At 39.8% G+C, this 21,277-nt stretch overlaps 1 long non-coding RNA gene across 1 annotated transcript; it reads left to right on the top strand.

Annotated features, from left to right (window-relative positions):
• Positions 1 to 5,012: 5,012 nt before the first annotated feature.
• Positions 5,013 to 19,745, top strand: LOC124283780. Its single transcript, XR_006900402.1, has 3 exons — positions 5,013 to 5,150; positions 6,569 to 6,572; positions 19,724 to 19,745. It is a non-coding gene; the product is annotated as an uncharacterized LOC124283780 (long non-coding RNA).
• Positions 19,746 to 21,277: the final 1,532 nt, after the last annotated feature.

Here is a 21,277-nt window from a genome sequence, read left to right on the forward strand (position 1 = left end):
TGTACGACTTTTATCACTTACTGACTTTAACTTGTTCTAAGAGACGACATGCTCAATTCCCTTTATCGTAGTTGTCGTTAGCTGTAACACAAGAACCGTCTTACCCTTCAGCCAGATCACTCAACATGCACTGCATGTAGATTGTAAATCTGACATTGACGAGGGTAGAATATTCCTGATGTGTTCCTTTTCTATTGATCCTGTCTTTTCCGTGCTCTGTAGAACCTCTGTCGGTCTGACACGAACCTCACCATCTCTCGGAGATAACTGTGTTCTGACCCTCGGCCGCAATGTAACATGTCAATGCAATAAATTTTCTAAATTTCTTTCACAAAAGGAATTATGGTTTATTTAAACTCTGCCTTGTTTCACTGCTAATTGCGTACTATATAGGAATAAACTATCGATCAATCATCTAATAAAAGCTTTCACGCAAGTCAGGAAATGGATCTGCGACGTTTGTCACTTACTGAATTTAGCCTTTTTCTAAGAGACACAACCGTCTTACCCTTCAGCCAGATCACTCAACATGCACTGCATGTAGACCGTAGATCTCGCATTTAGGATGGCAGAACATCCCTGATGTGTTCCTCTTCTATTGATTACGCCTTTCCGTGCTCTGTAGAACCTCTGTCAGTCTGACATGAACAATCCCATCTCTCGGAGATAATTGTGTTCTGACCCTCGGCCGCAGACCTGATTGATCAGCTGATGTGTTGCTGATGTGATTGAGCTGCTATGGGATATGTTTGATCAATGTACTTACAATCACTCTGCCTGGAGGTAAACATTACTTCCTATATCAATTGTGCCATTAGTTAATCAACTTTACCATTAACAGTAATTTACCTCGTGATTTAATGCGCTGGACACACTGGGCGAGATGATCAAGATCCCCGCCCAAACCACATGAGTGACTTTAATGCCGAATTCATTTCGATTATGATCTTTTGTTGGCATCACACCCGTTGTAAGTCTAGACAAATACAGTTTGTAGTAGTTGAACTTGACTACTCCATATGTGCATCAATGGACACACAGATACGTTATGAAAATAGACGTTAAGACGATGTGTAGCACTCCACTTAATTCCACTTTGATTTAAGGCTCTATAAATTCGTATGACTGATTCAAGGTTGAGCATCTCAGATTTCGTCATTGCTTATTTATTGTTCTTTTATATATTAAATAATAACTGTGTCGTGCAATACCACAAAGTCATTGTTAAATTTCCGACATTACACGAAAAACTGCTACCTTGTCACGCTCGACACGAAAAGATATTCCATTTCACACACGGTACGAATGCTTATTCCTGTTTCAAACAACATTGTTCTCATTTCATAAAAGACAATCTACAACCATTGTGTGGATGAGGCACTTGTCATCTCAGACAATTAACGAATTACATCGTTGTCTTTCAGCTCGATACACCTATATTGTTGCCATTCCGAACAATATAGTTATGACATGTTTTTCAGTTTTTGTGCACTTGGTAGATCTGTCTGTTGCACGGGAAATACCCTACTAGTAACTCTATCGTCATTGCACCTTCTGTCAGTTAAGGGGGCGGTGGGGTTGCCTAGTGGTTAAAGCGTTGACTTGTCACGTTGAAGACCCGGGTTCGAATCCCCACATGGGTAAAATGTGTGAAGCCCATTTCTGGTGTCCCCCGCCGTGATGTTGCTGAAATATTGCTAAAAGCGGCGTAAAAAACAAAACTCAGTCAGGCAGTCAGGCAGTCTGTCAGTTAAGCTGCTCCCATTCAACACTATATACTTATTATATCGTTACCTTCCACACAATCCATTGTCTTACATTTCATCACCAAACGCATCTAGTGGACACATAACTGCCCCATTCTTTAGCAACTGATAGTTACATTTGGTTGATGAAGGTGGTGGTACTCACCTGAAGCTGAGATTACAAAATATATACACACCCCTCGTTTTGCACAATATTTCTTACTTATCACTCTGGTCTGACAATCTGTCGAAATGCAACGTTAGAATAGGTTAAAAAGAACACTTTCCACAAAATCAAAATGATGCCTCGACGAAAGAGTTACAATTTTCAGGATCACCAGAGAGCGTTTTTTTATCGATGTTTGTTCTGCAACTACATTGGTACTTCACAAAGACATCATAACCCTGACAAACCCCAAACGAGTTAACTTCAAAAAGTTGGAATTTGCTCCTTCTTGCGCCAATGATCTGTTAAAAGCTACGGTGGCATTCCCAGATCACGCCATCAGTACAGGTCTACTCAAGGTGTCCTGCATGTAGGTTTCTATTTTACCAATATATGGTTGGTTTAATAAGTATAAGAACGTTTTGTTGAGGGCAATATCGAGGAACCATTTCACGAGTGAGTGTCTGTGTCTCAGCAATAATCCATCTGTATCACGGCAACGAGTATATAATCGAGTCCGGAACAGAGACATTTCATTAAAACCAGAACGTATTGTACGATTTGCCTGATTTCAGTTCTGTTTATAAGTGGCTTAACCGACAGATGCAATTACACAGGAAGTAGACATTCGCCAACCAGAGGGCCATTTTCGAGAGAAACAGTTTTATGACACTTGTGTCAGTATGGTGATCGTTTCAGGCCGAGCATAGGAACATAATTTGACAAAGATTTTCGGTCGAACATTTTAAAACCGAAGAATAGTTCTACTGTAAAACCCATAACAACAAACAGCTTTACCTGAAAACCTGAAATAATTATAATCATAGAAAATTGCGTTACACACTTTAACTGTTATTATTTCAAATTATTGCCTCAATATGTGTACGACCGTTTTGTCCACAAATGTGCTACAAGAAAAGAAAAAGTGCACATTTATCTAATCAATATGGAGTATGGTATACAGAAAATAACCTAATGTGCCATATTCTTGCTGTCTAACTGACTTGGTTATATCACCGTAAGAAACGTTTCATCTTAAAGACAGTTAATTGTTCTGACGGTATATCTCACCGCGACTATAGCCATTGGCTTCGAATCCCAGGTTAGCCCTGATCAGCAAGCAACACAGGTGACAACAACGTAGTAAACATCTGAGGCATGCATCTCTTTAGGTTAGATAAATGGGCGCAAGATGAAAAGTGTTTTTACCTCTGAACAAGCAGGATTTCGTAAAGAGTTCCGAACAACTGATAATATTTTTATACTTGAATCTAATATAACTAAGTACCTATCTCTGCATTATTGTGTCTTTGTTGATTTGAAATCCGCTTTTGATTCAGTTGTATGAAAGGGATTGTTTTATAAACTATGGTTAGTTAATATCAAAGGCAAATTGCTTCGTTTACTTCATAATTATGTATGCAAATGTGAAAGCTTGTATTTCTTTAGAAGATGGTAATACCGTCTTTTTCGAGTGCCTGTTTAGTGTTAGACAAGGATGTAAGTTGTCACCATTTCTATTTTCTTTCTTTATTCATGATAATCAACTTTTCAATTTACTTCTTGCTTACGATATTGCTATGCTTGACAGTACAGTTGGAGGTTTACAGAAAAGATTTGATAAATTAACAAGCTATTGTGACATATGGCAATTAAAGGTTAACATCGACAAGACTGAAGTGATGTTTTGTTAGGAAAGGCGGTAGACTTAAAAAATATGAACGCTTCACACTAAATGGTAGCTCTATTGATATAGTTTCATCCTATAAGTATCTTGGAGTCCACTTCTCTTCTTCTGGATCATGGTATATCACACAGAAGACATTGTCAGAGCAGGCTATGAAGGCTTTGTCGATGCTAAGGTCTAGAATCCCAAACTTAATGAATCTTTCATCTCGGGTTTTGATGGATATTTGTTTTGGTCAAGATTATGCCAATCCTATTATATGGTAGTGAAGTTTTCACCCATCACCCAATGTAATTCGAGTTCATGACAAGTTTTTAAAGGACATTTTACACCTGGGTAGGACTGTACCAAATATTGTGGCTAGAGGCCAACTTGGATGTTGTTCTGTAAAGGTGAATCAGCATGTCAAGATAATCCGTTACTGGCTTAGATTAGTATACCAACAGGATAGTGCTATCTAAAAACATATCTATTTTTATTAAAGCTGGCAGAAAATGGAATGAATTGTTGGGCTCTCAAGGTAAACAAAATATTATTCAGTTGTACATGTAAAATGGGCCGGTGGCCTTATTTACTTCTGAATAAACAACTCACCCAGCAACCAATACAGGCGTGAAGAAACATAGTAAACATCTTAGACATCTTACATCAGTTTTCCTGTGGTGCCAGTGATGACACATCTGATGCACCGTATGCTTGATGTGGAACAGCTTCGAAACGAGAACGTACAGCTAGACACCCATATATATGGAATAGATGGTATTTGCAGGTGGATGTTTCAGCTTGTTAACTAGGTATGGCATTTTTTGTCCAAATGCCATGTACCTGAATATTGATGATTGCATAAAAGGGTTGCACGGCCTTGGTGCTGTATAATGTAGCCGTGGCGCAGCTGAGACAACGTTGTAGGAATTAGTGCTCAATGTAGATACCTGCCTCACAAAATGTCACACAAAATTGTGGCATGGGTACCTATCGCAGAGACAGTATCCACCGATCTGTCTATCTTTTGAATTACCCCCTTAAAGGCAAACGCCACGCATACGTAAATCAGGGACTGGAACCACTAGTCCCCTACACCAAGAATGGGCTTCACACATTGTACCTGTGTCTTTGGGTCCGGCATGATCAAGCGAACAGATTTAGCACCAGGCTACCACATTACGTTTTGAATTGTTTATAAAGACACAACCTATCCGCTGAATCTAAGAAAGCTGGTATTTTCACAGCGATACACTTATTCACACAAAGATGACCAAAGGGTTTAAACATACAGATACTGATATCGGTTTGACTCAATTTAATAAAAATGCATATTCTGGTACTGTGTAATAAACTGATAAAACGATGTTTTGTCACAAGACTTCTCGTTATACTTAATATATGTTTTGTTTCAAAAATATTTGGTTGTAAATAAAAGCGACACAACCCTTTCCACATTCATAAAAATATCTCTGGTAAAAGCAGAGTCGTTCGTACAATTGTGACGAAATCATGAGCATATATTCGTTTCAGCAATCTTACAGCTGTACGATGTTGTTTGTAAACAAATGTCTGGACGCTACAATCAAGAAAAACAAACAAGAAACAAACGGGATTGGGCACAAGTGCTCGATATATTTTCATCTTCTTCCTAAAAGGTTGTATTTCATAACTGTGTTTGTTTATATATTTCAAAGGAGTAAATCAGCGAGTGAACAATTGTGACTGACGGTTGCTACAGTTGAGAGGACAAGCGTAACTATGTTGGACACTATTTAATCTGTAGAATCACAGTGACAAATACCATGCGTTATAGAAGGTAAAGAGTAAAATGGTGTAGCAGTTGTAACAGTTGTTGATTCAGGACATGTAGCCCACGAAAGTATCTACACATCCGTGTCTACAATGAGTGAGTGAGTTAAGATTTTATGTCACATCGGCAATATTTCAGCCATATCGTGACTAAAACAAATTATAGATTAATAATGACTAAAAATGAAGTATAAACACCTGTCAACGAAGGACAGTGAGACAACTAGCGTTTCACAGATATAAATATAAAACTAGTGACTAAATCTAAAACAGTTTAACTGTAGAGGACGGTACAATATAAGAACAGGTTATTGGTCGCCAACAACTGAAGGTAGATCACCATACGAGGGACCATGGGGACTTACAGTACATTTGCTACCTGCATGGACCCGTGTCTATGTACAGTGTGAACCAACAGTCACTCTGTAATATTGTCTGTGTCTACAGTTAGCCTCAGTTAGACTGCTTGATGATTGTGAGCTGCAGTTCTCCATTTAAAGTGTCAAGAAAGTTTCATACATTGTACTACCAATGGTTCTAAGCTATCAAAATGACATCGTCACCAGTAGGTCGTTTGAACACCAATTCAGTTTGTCACCACAATTTACCAGAATCGTCGGGTAAATTCGAGGGGTGCTGAAATGTTCTGTGCCCAACACTAACAGACTACATTGATTGAGTATTGTGCTGATTAGTTTTCAACATAGTACCATTCTATGTCAATACACTACTGTCAACGATGACAACGCGTCCGCTACCAGTGGTGTGTAAGGCTTCTTCCCGGTGGTGAACACGTCATAATTAGAAATGACATCATCAGTATTGGCATAATAATTGCCAGACAGAATGGTAAAAAGTGGAATCTGGCGGAGAGAAACCTGATGATATTCAAAGAGTTTAGCCTTGGTGTTTTCACACAGATAGGAGTATAAGTGGTCATTAATTGTCTGATATTTTTCGATGCAGAATGCCACTGGCATTTCTTCGGAATCACAGAAAACCGGACACTGACAGTTGAAGATGTTCCTGGTCTTGTATCATCTACGATGCTCCCTCTTTCCCTCCTCAACCCCGCTGCTCACAACTAGACAGTGTCAAATAAAGGAGCATCGTTCTCTTGAGATTCAGTTTCCGATGCAATCAGTTACCGAATCCAAGGACGATACTTGATGACAGCGTGGTAAAAGAGTATTCTCTGCTATCAACAACAGTGTCGATTTGATATTTGCACTTGATGTTATGATGTGCATTTGGTTTAAATGTAGAATGTAAGTATGGAAAGTCTCGCATTTAATTCACGCGAACAAATAAACATATACCACAAATGCCCGGTCATCCTCCGTGGTGGGTGTTGTTCTTTTACGGAATATTGACTGATTCCAAACATCTGACATCACAACCATGACACACCCAGGGCTAAATATTTACTGTGCATTAAATGGTGTAGGATAGAAAGAAAATATACGTTGGTTGATACACATAATTAAAGTACTGTGATTTCGTCTGTCACTGGCATTTAGAAGCTGTTGTGACGAAGAGGAACACATTTTATGAAACTTGCTTGATAACGGTGTTAGCATCTACACCGAAACGGCGCACGTTTTGCAATCAGAATTTGCCTGTCCATAAAATTTGTTCATCTGCTGTGATGTCGTTAGGTACTGTTAGATTTATTTTCCAAGTAATATTTTTAGTGAGTAATGTGTTACCTGAATGCAATGCCGAAGAGTGATTATTTCGAATACAATGCATACGTACTTCCTTCTGCCACTTACAACACAGGGCATTACGAGACGGATGGGATGTTTCACCAGAACAGTACAATTCACAGTCTCTGATTACACAGTGGTTTACATTGGAAAATGCAGAGGATGTGCCATTGAAGTAAGATAATGAATGTCAATACAATTTTTTTAAACGCAATTAGAAGTGACACACATAACGGATAAATTAAAAGAACGCAATTTTTTTGAATATATTGCCACTCCACACCCCGATGATTTATCCAGTCACTGAATTACATATTTAAATATTTACTTATAAATAGGCTTACACCTTCTGTTAACAATAAAATTACAATATAAAAATCCATAGAGCCATATACAGGTAATACAGTACAAATGAACTTCATGACTTTCTAACAGATACACATTTTAATAACAATACAAACGACATTTATAAACATGAATATATGCATATATTTGAGAGGTAGGAATATTTGGTATAAATAGATGGGAGTTCCGGCAATACGTAATACGGCTACATTAATATTGAAGAAAAAATAACTTCCTGAAAGGTCACATTTATCATGATTTCGTCAACCTCTTTGAAGCGACTATGTTCTTGACATCCTGATTCAACGTGTCAACGATGTGAGGTTACGACGTCGAAACTGACCTTGAGAGTATATTTTAAGATTATCATAAAAACAATGATGATAATATATGTTAAGCATCCTCTAGTTGTTGAAAGGGTAGTTAGAAATCTTTGAGTAATGACGTGAAGTGGATTCTTTGAGTTGAGGTTGTCAAAGAACATTGTCACGATCTTGTTTTAAACGTGATGTTTTGAAGAGGTTATTTTTCAGATGTCATCAGCTTACTTCTTGTCTTCAGGGAATATTTCGTGAATCATTTTTCACTTAGATATTCATTTCCGCTCTTCAGCTTCCATGCAGGTATTTATAAAAGAAATGGTCAATGCACATGTTCTGCACATGCAACTGGCATCAAACCCCATACTTCGAGGGCATACATAAGATACAAAATATGATTTCCGATGTCCAAAACAAATGTGTGTGCCCCTTCATTTCCGTCAATAGCACACCCTTCAAAGGATCTATGTTATTTGTCATTTTACAACAACTGAAGCTATACTAATTGTAGCAGCAGTTGTGATGTATTGTGTTATTGTCTTGTGCAACCGTAACCGTTCTTGGTAGGGGTGGTCGTTGTTTTCTTGGTGCGGTAGGGTAGCCTGGTGATTAAAGCGTTCGCTTATCCCGACGAAGACTCAGGTTCGATTCCCCACATGGGCACAGTGTGTGAGTATTGTACTGTAAAATTTTATACCAATCCTACATGTTCACATTAACACCAAATTAAACCTCATACATTTGGCAGTATATATTTAGTTTCACCCAGCTTGTCCATCTTCTATTTCAGTGTTCGCAAGGAAATATATCTTAGACACTTTGGGTAGTTCACATCTGTTATTGTTTGCTATGCAATATATTATGGAAATCGTATGGCAGCAGTCGTCCTGTGTCTGTGTATTCAAACAAATGAAAGTTAATCAGTCTGTTATCAATCAGAAAGCATGAGTATCAAATGCCATTCAGGAAAACTTGTACCACATGAATTCTTAATGTACAAAGGTCACAACTTGTGCTCAATAAGGAAATATATCTAAGGACTTTTGGGTAGTGAGTGAGTGAGTGAGTGAGTTAATATTTAACGTCACATCGGCAATATTTCAGCCATATCGTGACGAGAACATATGTGACACTGAAATGGAAGATATGTATATTACAAAAAACCTGCCGTCGAAGGACAGTAAAAGAACTAGAATATCACAATTACAACTAAAACTAGTGTGGAAAGTTAAAACTGATAGCACTATTTAGACAATACAATATAAAAACTGGCTATAGATCGCCAACAACTGAAGGTAGATCATCATACTAGGAACCATGGGGACTTACATTACTTTTGCTACCTGCATGGACCCTAGCTGGATTTACACCATCCCTTCAGCTGTTGGAGATTGTAGGAAAATTTAGCCACAAATTAAAATGACAAGAATACTACGTTTAAAAGCACAGGACGTGAAAATTTTACTTTGAAAGTTTTTGGGACTTACGTACCCTCTCAGGAGGACAATAATTTTACGCTACCTTAACCCCCTTTGAGGATACAGCCACTAACAATCTAAGTTGATAATCTACACTACCAATCATTAAAACACATCTATCTACAGAACATATTTATCAAAATTCATTAATTAAATCAATTTATTTTAAAAAGCAAGAATTAAATGAAGATGAACAGTATTAAAAAGATCCTTAACAGTTTTAACATTGAAATAGTTATCCCTTATGAAGGAGAATTCAACACAGTCAAGCAGGAACGTTTGGGTAGTACACCAACGGCACTAATAACTTGTCATCAGTTAATGATAATGTAATACATTATGTATATCGTATGGGAGTAGTGGTACTCTGTCCGTGTATTCAAACATATGAACGTTAATTAGTCTGTAACCAATCACGTTAGGGATTGCACTAGCGAAAGAGCTTACTTCATGTTTGTTTTTTGAAAAGTGCGCTTAGCTTCTTTTGATTATGCAAATATGGTCAACTGTTCCGGGGGAATAGCTTCAAAGAGCATCACCCCCGAAACAGTTCATTCCCTAGTATGTCCAGTGGTGACGTAAACGTCACGGCCGATCTAGTCCTCTCTAGAGTTTAAGTCTTAAGATATATTAACACCATTGAAGATATCACGAAGAAACAGAAGCAGAGTCGGGGTTGTGTGTGTGAGAGACGAGATTTTCATTGGAATTAAGTGTTTTAAAGAACCAGTATGAAAGCATTCGTATCCATTTCGATCTAGAATTCCGAATGTACAATCTGTAATTGTTGCAACTTCAGTTTGATTAGTAGTTACAAACAAGACATAGACAAGACACAATGAATGAACACAGTGAACGTTTCCAATATTCGCTCTCGCACCGACAAGATTTGCAATCGTTTGGATCAATAGACGATAAACAGACTGTCACAATAGCAATACTGACTCGCTTATTTTACTTTCAAATTACCTCATTTGATTCATGCTCTTTAAAACATGAATTATGTAAAAAGGGGTGATAGTGGCATCTGCTTCGAAACAATGTATTATGCATTATACTATAATTGTTACAAATACCTTTCTAAAGACGTTTTAACTACAGGAGAATCATTCAAATTACAAAACTCAATTATACGTTCATGTCAGAGTAATATTCATATATTCTGCACTGGGAGAAGCAATGTGTCTTAAATAACAATATTATTTTTCTGCAGTTTATTTTATAAGCATTTAATGTCGGTTCGATTCAGTTGATTAGCAGTCATGGCGCCTGTTGGGAATAGAAAAGCCAAGAGTAATTATTGCTTTGCACACGTGACTGAAGAATTATTGTAAGTTTATGTGATCAATATTGCAAGCACAGGAGCAATATAGAATGATTTGTATACACAGTTAACTGCATGGCTGACTGTGGACACAGGGAAACAATATGGCGAAATACAGCAGTTATCTGGGACTGAGGAGGTGGGAGGAACTGGGGGGAAGTGACTAATTCGTGTATCAATTACGTATGATTAAGCAAAAGCACTGCGTAAACTAAGGAATCATTATTCAATAATCACACGATCAAATGTATCTGGATTCTAGCCCACAAATAACACAGCTTTGCTCATAATGCTGGGTCACACAATGAATTGAGTGCTTTATTGAATTGTTCACTAGCGGATGATGTGGACAGTGAGGGCAATACCCTCCTCCGTGACTACTGTTGGTGATTTGAAGACTGCCTCGTGACAGATTGCAGGTATTCAGCTTTCAGGAATAACAACACTGCCTCAGAATATAGACATGAGCATAACGAAGAAAGGTATTAGCAACACATTATTCTCTTTGGTGTGTTCAATAATAATGATTAAATGTCCAGTTGTGCCAACTCTGACAGAAAATGCCCCTCTGGATTTGTACATACATTCGGTGTAAGCTGCTCTCGTCTCAAGAGAATGAGATCTCGTTAACTCCTGCTCATTACTGCTTCCAAGGATACGATGAGTCTTGTCTGATGACAGAGTGCCACGGCAAACTGAATGTATCTTGTTGCTGCCTTGCTATATTCTTGGCAAGATCTCACACAAGCATCTCACACTCCTGAGAACACACGCATATGTGGATCACAACTACATCTTCAGTATGTTAACTGTCTGTAATGTATGCTTTTAAAACTGACATATTTAAAAAAAAAGGTCAATATGAGACTGGCATTACGTATTTGCCAAATATATTTCGCAAAATATATTTCAAAACATGATATGTCAAGCTTCAACACAATTTGTCTTTGGGTGTGCCTATACATTTTATACATCAGAACTGCAAGTACCATTGTGTTAATAAGTGGATACGTCATGGTTTTGATATTCCCATCATGGTGCATGTGCTAGTGTATGCGTCCTGCAGTACCTACACGGATTCATATACACTGGACAGAGTGGCATCAAGGTTCGAGGTAGATATATTATGTGACACGTTCCAGTGATACTAAATGTTCATGTCGCTACCTAACCTGAATGGTCCGCACTCGCCTAAAATTGACCAGGTATAGAGCCAGACGACCTATTAGACAACCGTGTATTTTGGTCATGACTAATGGCCATGTTTGGCGCCCCAGAAACACGAACAGGTACCGTTTGGCGGACGGTCATGATGTGGAGATGTCTCTCACATGTCTATGAGTTTGATGATGTTTCAAAATGTGAATCGACAACGGTACACCACTGACAACTCTAGAGAGGGTTGCTAAACCACATTTCGATCACCATATCCAGAACACAAGGCCAGTCTCCATGGATGACAATGCTAGGCCCTGTCTTGAAAATGGCCACTCTAAACTGGCCCTCCATGAGTCCTGATCGCAATCCAAAACCTCATGTTTGGGGCATTATGGGTCGCAGAATACACCAGTGAGATCCTCAAGTACAAATCTTGGGGCTTTGGCACAAGCCCACCATCACGAATGGAACGTAATACGTCAACCGCTGATACAGTCAACGTGGGGTCAGGGTCAGGGGTATTAGCGGAAGTGACAACAGATATCGACAATGAGCTCAGTTTTTGATACTTATGTGATTTCTTGAGGATCGTTTGTGATCTTGAAAAGAATCGCATTTGTTAGCGCCATACGTCTCTACAAAATGAGGTTTTCGTTCTATGATTTGTCTTTTAGTTATTTTTTTAGGTTCATTTTCTCCCTGGAGAAAGTTAGAATAATTGTATTTGCTGTGGTTAGTGGTGTTGCGATCCTTTTTACCCTAACATGTATATATTATTCAAAATTTTATAGTGAGTGAGTGAGTTAAAAATTAAAGTCACTTTGGCGATATTTCAGCCATATCATGGTATTATTTTATAAAATCTGTCTCCAAAGGACAGTAAAACAACTAGTGTATCACAATTAGATATTTAAAACTAGCATGTAAAAATAGGCTCTAGATCACAGCAACTGAAGGTTGATCACCATACAAAGGACTATGGAGACTTAAAGTGCCTTTGCTACCTGCATGGGCCCCAGCTACATTTACACCATCCCTTCAGACACTGGCGATTTTAGTCAAATCTAGCCATAATTTGAAATTACCAAAATACTACGTTTCGAAGATTTGGTCAGTTTAAATTTCCTTTAGAAGTTTTGGGACGTACGTATACTATCAGGAGGAAACTGTTTTTACAGTCCTTAAACCCCCTTTGTGGGTACAGCCACTAACAGTCTCAGTTGCTAATTCAAACTGCCAAACATAAAAATGCATCTGTGTACAAAATATATGATTCAAAACTTATCAATCAATTCTATTTCTTTTAAAAAATCGATAATAATACGATGATTAACATTATTAAATAGATCCTTAACAGTTTTTAACACTGAATATTTATTCCTTGTGATGGAAAGATCAATACAGTCAAGCGGGACATGCTTGACCGTGATTCTCTCACCACAAGGGATGCGAGAAGCAAATACTCATGAGTATATCTAGTACGGCCAAAGTGAAATCGCCGCATAATGACCTCCTCAAATCTGGACTGACAACCCAAGTTGGTGTAACCAATTTAAGGTTTTATTTGATGTGATTTATTTATACCTACATTGGCTTCCCACTTCTTCTTCATCAGATCACGGATGTAAGATCTAATCATGTCTTTGTAATCAGAGTATGGGATCAGAAGTGGCGTCACAGATTTGTTGAGTGCTGCTTTAGCAGCAAAATCGGCTATTGTGTTACCAGAGATTCCAACATGGCTGTTTAACCAACAAAGGACTCCAAATGGTATATTTAGTAAAATTAAGTTGCTAAAATAGGAAACTCTAACCTGTCCCACCTTTCAGGTTTATTGCTTCTGTGACTGTAGAGACGATTTAGGAAAACATGAGAACTAATGCACAAAGACATCATTTGACATTATCGTCACGTGATCGATCAATATGATGATCAACGAGAAATGCTAATCATATAAGAAGGTTCCTTTTTTTGCAATTGCATTAATTATTTGATTTAATCTACATTTTTTCTTAGGTTGCCATTTACAATGAACAGTGGAGCCTGCTATGTGTACCGTTGCACTAACAAGGTATTACTACGAAACGGTTTAATTTAAATCACTGAATATGCTGTAAAATGTACCAATATTCTAAAACTTAGTAGCATCTGAGTCAGAACGTTACACAGAACATTGAGGTAGAAATATTTGTGTGAACACTGACACCATGGATGCTCCATTAATATGATAACACTGTTTGGTGTGTATAATAAGTCAATCACTTTATCATTAATGGTGAATTATAAAATACACATAGTTCATTGTAAGGTAGTTAACTTTTATTCAATCTGTTCTGTCCTCTCTTTAGCTTCCCTGTTTCCCCGAAGGTATACAGGAACAATTTTTCCTTCACTCCCGAACGACAAAGCAAATGTTTCAGACACCAAGTGAATGGTGACAGATGTAATCCAAGATATTACGTTCTAATCTTTTCTCTGCTTTCTACAACATTTGTCTCTGAGCATGAAGGGCGATGTAAATTCGAGGCTTGAATGTATTGGTTATCAATTTGAACGGCATATCATCTGAGATAGAAAATCCATCTTGTTTGGAGCTTGAGCGGGTGTTTAACGAAGCAGTTGCCAACACCTGGTCATGAGATCATCATTCAAGTCCCTGTGGACAAGCTCCACAGAGGGTACATAAGTCCAAAATCTTTCAAAGTAAATTCAAACCTACCGGGATATTTTAAATGTACTATTTTTTGTGATTTTAATTTTGGCTAAATATTCCTTCAATCAGCCTGGGGCTGAAGGGATGGCGTAAATCCAACTAGGGTCCATGTAGGTAGCAATGGTACTGTAAGTCCCCATGGTCTCTAGTATGGTGATCTACCTTCAGTTGTTGGCGACCTATATAGCCTGTTTTTATATTGTAGCTATAGTGAACTTTTTTTTAATTCAATTACTAGTTTAAAAATATATCTGTGAAAGTCTAGTTGTTTTACTGTCCTGCGATGACAGGTTTTTATAATTTCCATATATTCATGGTGAATTCTAAACTTGTTTTTGTCACGATATGGCTGAAATATTGCCGATGTGACTGTAAATCTTTACTCACTCACTCACTCAATGTGGACAAGCGTGCACGTGTTTTCGAAGAATAATACATTATAATGAAATTTTACATTTTCACCAGAAACACCAGGTCTAGCAAACAGTTAAAACATAGTAAAGATGTTTCCTTCAATGTGATCAACAACAATAATTCCCCAGTGTGAATGGAGCGTACAGATGAACCTATACCAAACACTAAATTGCACATTTCGCATAAGACATGGAAGCTAGTCAAATAAAAGCATACGTTCAAAGACACATAATCATGTGTTATTCCTTCATAACTTGTGTCAGATGTAAAATAATAAGCATGTGAGCCCTTGATTTATGTTTACATCACTTTCCCTGCGGTGATATAATCTTGACATATTCCTTTCTATAAGACTGATAGGCTACAAATGGCAATTTTTATTCAAAAGAAAATATTATGTTTCATGGTAAACCGTTTAAAAAACAATAAGCTGATGACGTTGCTGACTCACTTGAGTTGAGAAACCACTCTGTTCATGAATGTATGCTTACAATGGATACCGTGCAATTACATCTCTTCAGATTTCACTTTAACATAAGTTATCATCAAGATTGATTTCACAGTGTGATACTGACTGACGTGAGATTTCAACATGTTGAAAGGCAATGACGTCTGAATATGAATATCTGAATGATTGCTCAACAGAAAAACATGCTCACACAGTTACTCGGTGAAGAAACTGTCCAATTATATATAAATGTATATTTGCATTAACGGAAACCTGTCACTTCCACACTAGACCCGTGTTCGTGGGTCTCGCATCGCCTCAGGCGTTCATAAGCCGTGAAATCACTTATAAACTGTTCTAAACGGCAATGCACTCTCTCGCACACTCACTCGTATCACTGTCCAGAAATTGAGCGTTGTGAGAAAATAGCTTTAACTCCAGGATAAATAAGTCTATTGAGCAAAGGCATCGTTATGTAACTGCTGGACGTTGTAGGTATATTCTGCTTGAAGTAAGTCATCGTTTGACGTCAAAGGTCTTCAAATTGGCAAAGTAAATGTTCCGCCAAACATGTCAGTCGATCACAGCCTGCAACATCCCTGCACCTGCTTCCGCCAAACATGTCAGTCCATCACAGCCTACAACATCCCTGCACCCGCTTCCGCCAAACATGTCAGTCCATCACAGCCTGCAACATCCTGCACCCGCTTCCGCCAAACATGTCAGTCCATCACAGCCTGCAACATCCCTGCACCTGCTTCCGCCAAACATGTCAGTCCTGCAACATCACAGCTTCTGCAAACATCAGTCCATCACAGCCTGCAACTTACACCCGCCAAACATGTCAGTCCATCACAACCTACAACACCCCTACACCTGCTTCCACCAAACATATCAGTCGATCACACCCTGCAACACTCCTACACCTGCTTCCGCCAAACATGTCAGTCCATCACAACCTGCAACATCCCTACACCTGCTTCCACCAAACATGTCAGTCCATCACAACCTGCAACACCCCTACACCTGCTTCCACCAAACATGTCAGTCCATCACAGCCTGCAACATCCTTGCACCTGCTTCCGCCAAACATGTCAGTCCATCACAGCCTGCAACATCCCTGCACCTGCTTCCGCCAAACATGTCAGTCCATCACAGCCCTGCTGCTTCCGCCAAACATCCCTCACACCTGCTCCCTACGCCGCCAAACATGTCTTCCTAAGACCAACCCATCACAGCCTGCAACATCCCTGCACCTGCTTCCGCCAAACATGTAAGTCCATCACAGCCTGCAACATCCCTGCACCTGCTTCCGCCAAACATGTCAGTCCATCACAGCCTGCAACATCCCTGCACCTGCTTCCGCCAAACATGTCAGTCCATCACAGCCTGCAACATCCAGCCCTGCACCTGCTTCCGCCCTGCACCTGCTTCCGCCAAACATGTCAGTCCATCACAGCCTGCAACATCCCTGCCCTGCACCTGCTTCCGCCAAACATGTCAGTCCATCACAGCCTGCAACATCCCTGCATCTGCTTCCACAAAACATGTCAGCCATCCGGCCTACAACATCCTCCCCTACACCTGCTTCCGCCAAACATGTCAGTCCATCACAGCCTGCAACATCCCTACACCTGCTTCCGCCAAACATGTCAGCCCATCACAGCCTGCAACATCCCTGCACCTGCTTCCACCAAACATGTAAGTCCATCACAGCCTGCAACATCCCTGCACCTGCTTCCGCCAAACATGTCAGTCCATCACACCCTGCAACACCCCTACACCTGCTTCCACCAAACATATCAGTCGATCACACCCTGCAACATCCCTGCACCTGCTTCCACCAAACATGTCAGTCCATCACAGCCTGCAACATCCCTACATCTGCTTCCGCCAAACATGTCAGTCCATCACAGCCTGCAACATCCCTGCACCTGCTTCCACAAAACATGTCAGTCCATCACAGCCTGCAACATCCCTGCACCTGCTTCCGCCAAACATGTCAGTCCATCACACCCTGCAACATCCCTACACCTGCTTCCACAAAACATGTCAGTCCATCACACCCCGCAACATCCTTACACCTGCTTCCGCCAAACATGTCAGTCCATCACAACCTGCAACATCCTTACACATGCTTCCGCCAAACATGTCAGTCCATCACAACCTGCAACATCCTTACACCTGCTTCCGCCAAACATGTCAGTCCATCACACCCTGCAACACTCCTACACCCGCTTCCGCCAAACATGTCAGTCCATCACAGCCCGTAACCCCCCTGCACCTGCTTCCGCACAACATGTCAGTCCATCACAGCCTGCAACATCCCTGCACCTGCTTCCGCCAAACATGTCAGTCCATCACCGCCTGCAACATCAGTGCACCCGTTTCTGTCAATCAGATGTGGCCACAACACAGAGAAACAAGACCTTCCTCCGCTACCGTTTAACCGTCAGCAGCGATTCAGAGTTATCAAGAAGGTGGTCCGTCTGTAAATTGTGGAAGCAATAAGTTGGTGTTGATACATATGCGGACGGCTAGAGCGAGTGAGTTAAAATCGGCAATATTTCAGCCATATAGTGACGAGAAAACATTACATCTACAATAAATATATCAGTCAGCAAAGGTCTGTAAAACATCTAGAGTATCACAGATGGTGTCTAAAACAAGCATGTAAATGTGAAAATATTTTATTTACAGAAACAATACAATATGAAAACAGGCTATAGGTCGCCAACAACTGACGGACGGCCAGACAAGTGGTTCCTGACTTATAATGCCTTGGATATCAACAGTTTTTTAGGTGCGCAATGTACGAGGCTGCTAATCGTGGGATACAATGGCTGCACAGATGTCACCTTACATGACTGTAGTATCAAGGCACCGACACAATCGGAGAATTTACGTGGACAATCTCGACATATGGACAATGCAACCTATATTTAGTGGATTCAGGCGACTTCGAGTTATAATAAGGTCTCATGAAGCTCTATTGACAATGAACAGTGTGTTAATGTTTGCTGGAACTGATCATATCTACTTCTCAAAAGGGAAAATATTTTTAAAAGCAGAGGTAAAGTATTCTTCACTTTTGGCAATGTTTCAGTCATAACTGTATAGTGGACACCACGGTTGAGCATCAACGAGACTGTTTCATCTCCACTAAATCCTCAATCTGAAGTGAACTGAGGGTAAAACTGAGATAGTGAAGTAGATTGCTACCTAGCGTGTGAGAGCAGTAGACGAGAGTCTGTGTGTGTTCTAGGAAATGACAGTGTGTCAGGAAGGGAAATGTGTCGCTAACAGTTTCCGACAGGTCCGTCAATGCAAACATCAGTTCCAGGCGCAAAGGAAATTAGCTGCCCTTTTCAGAAAGGGTTTTATTAACGGCATCTATTGGAGACGTACTTCCATACTCCCTTTTTGTACAAAGTAGATACATGAATGAAAATGCAGTTATATTGTATTAATCCTATCTTTCTCTCGACGCCAGACAGCTGGTAACGGAGTTAGTTTAAATGACATGTACCACACTAGGTAGATTCCAAAACACGTCCACAGTTAAAGCGACACAGACGCTCATCCATGCTTTGCCTTAATGTGGATCATTGGTCTAGCAACCTTATTATGTTATATTCAGTGAAGGCCATTGTTTCTGTGAATTTCCGTATCTTCCATATGGTAAATATCCATATTTGCTTAAGGTGACAGTGGTGAGTGGAAGAGAAGGAGTGAATGTTAATTTGACCGACAGGTTGACTGTGATGTGGGTGTCAGTTTGCGTATGAGTATAAGTGTGATTGTCAGTAAGATTAACCAGCAATGACATCAGAGCACAATGACCTACAAACTGTGTGTGACTTGTCGGTCGAGTAAACGTCTGTTTTTGTCCATATTGTGATTGACCTTTACTAAAATTAATGTTAATGTTAATTACTGCTCGTGTGTATGAGTGTGAGTGTGAGTGTGAGTGTGAGTGTTTCTTTGTAATAGTTAAAATCTATGAAGTGACATTTTAGTGATTAAGAAGGGAACTCCGCCTACTTTTGATCGACAGTTATAAAGTGACGTCACTAGCAATGTCATATCCTACGTCATTTATTTACCTCACAAATTCAAATGTGCGCGCTGAAGTGGAGAGAAATGAACTAGCAGTCCGATTTCGTGAATTTTGATTTGTTGTTGTTCGACGGACATTTCAGCAATACTGACTTTGAATTTGTTGAATATACACAAACTCCAAGTCTAACCCAGTTGCTGTCTATTCCATCTCAAGATTTTGTAAAACATGAGGAAAGTGACGGTCGTTTCGACCCACCTCTATCATGCGATGATATCAAACAAGAGTGAGTGAGTGAGTTTAGTTTTACGCCGCACTCAGCAATATTCCAGCTATATGGCAGCGGTCTGTAAATAATCGAGTCTGGACCAGATAATCCAGTGATCAACAGCATGAGCATCGATCTGCGTAATTGGGAACCGATGACATGTGTCAACCAAGTCAGCGAGCCTGACCACCCGATCCCGTTATTCGCCTCTTACGACAAGCATAGTCGCCTTTTGTGGCAAGCATGGGTTGCTAAAGACCTATTCTACCCCGGATCTTCACGGGTCATATCAAACAAGAGCAAAAGGAAGCGATACCGAAGAAAACGCGACAAAACAACCAGTGGGCACTGAATGTTTGGAGAGATTGGGTGCAGTACCGAAATGGGCACGCTTCAACTTGATGTAATTCCAGAGGATAATTCTGCGTTGAATAACCGCGACCTTGATTTCTGCATGCACCGTTTCATTCTTGAAATACGGAGGAAGGACAAAGCGCCATATCCCCCTAACACATTGGCAAAGATCGTATCAGCAAGACTGTGGCACACCAGATATCAACTTTTATAAGGAGGACGATCCTACTTTTGCCGAATTTCGTAAGACATTGTACGTGCACATGAAGAAATTAACGGCAAAAGGCGTCAGCGTTGACGAGAAACGTTGTGACCCAGTCACAGAAGCGGACGAACGGAAACTGTGGGCATCTAATGTGTTTTCTTTGGATTCGGCGGACGGACTAAGTAATGCTGTATTTTTCTGCAACGGAAGAGCATTTGCTTTTCGTGGATTCAAAGAACATATATATTGTGAAGCGGATCAATTACAAGTTTTGAGTGATGTATCTAACCACAAGCGGTTACATATGTGCCATGTGTTTCGAAAATGTGCAAGCAAGAGTTGAAAATCGCCGCGTTGATAATGAACCTATTATTCATTATGAACAACCCGGAAACCCCAACTGTCTAGTAAAACTGTAGGACAAGTATTTGTCGTTGATTCCGAGAAAAGGACCCCTGTACAGGGAACCGCATGACGCCATTGATGACGGTCTACCCAGGTTCAGTGTAAATTGTATTCCAAACAATAAAATGTCGGGTATGTACAAGAAGTTTTATCAGCAGGCAGGTATTGATACCGAGGGCAGGACTTTCTCCAACCACTCAGGCCGCGTAACATGTTGTACAACATTGTACAACAGCGGATTTACAAGCCGAAGGAAACATCGCAGTAATTGCCGTGAGATATTGCATTTTGTTCCTAAAGTGTCACATCAGTATTTTCATTTTCCAGTTTTGTGTCTTCAAGACATTCGAGTCACGTTGACCTCATGTAAATAAAAAATGAAAACATTGTTGCTCTTTACCTTTGGACCAATCGGCAGCTTGCTAAATGCCTGCTGGATGCTGAGTTCTTAATCATTAAGGGCCTATTGACACAGGGAATTGGGATCATTTTATTGTTTTAAAAAGTAGGTTGAGTTCTAATTTGTTCTATTTGTTTTTTTATAGAACATACTAAACAGTTTTCATGTCAATAATACGGTGTTGAAACTCCGACACATGTGTTGGGCTTTACCGATTTCTCGAATTCAATTAACAAAACAAAGAAAATCAGAACGATTTTGTTCTCACCCCCATCATGGAATTC

This window comes from Haliotis rubra, unplaced genomic scaffold (assembly GCF_003918875.1).
Source record: "Haliotis rubra isolate DU_JTF1 unplaced genomic scaffold, ASM391887v1 Scf320, whole genome shotgun sequence".
NCBI classification, from domain to species: Eukaryota; Metazoa; Mollusca; class Gastropoda; order Lepetellida; family Haliotidae; genus Haliotis; species Haliotis rubra.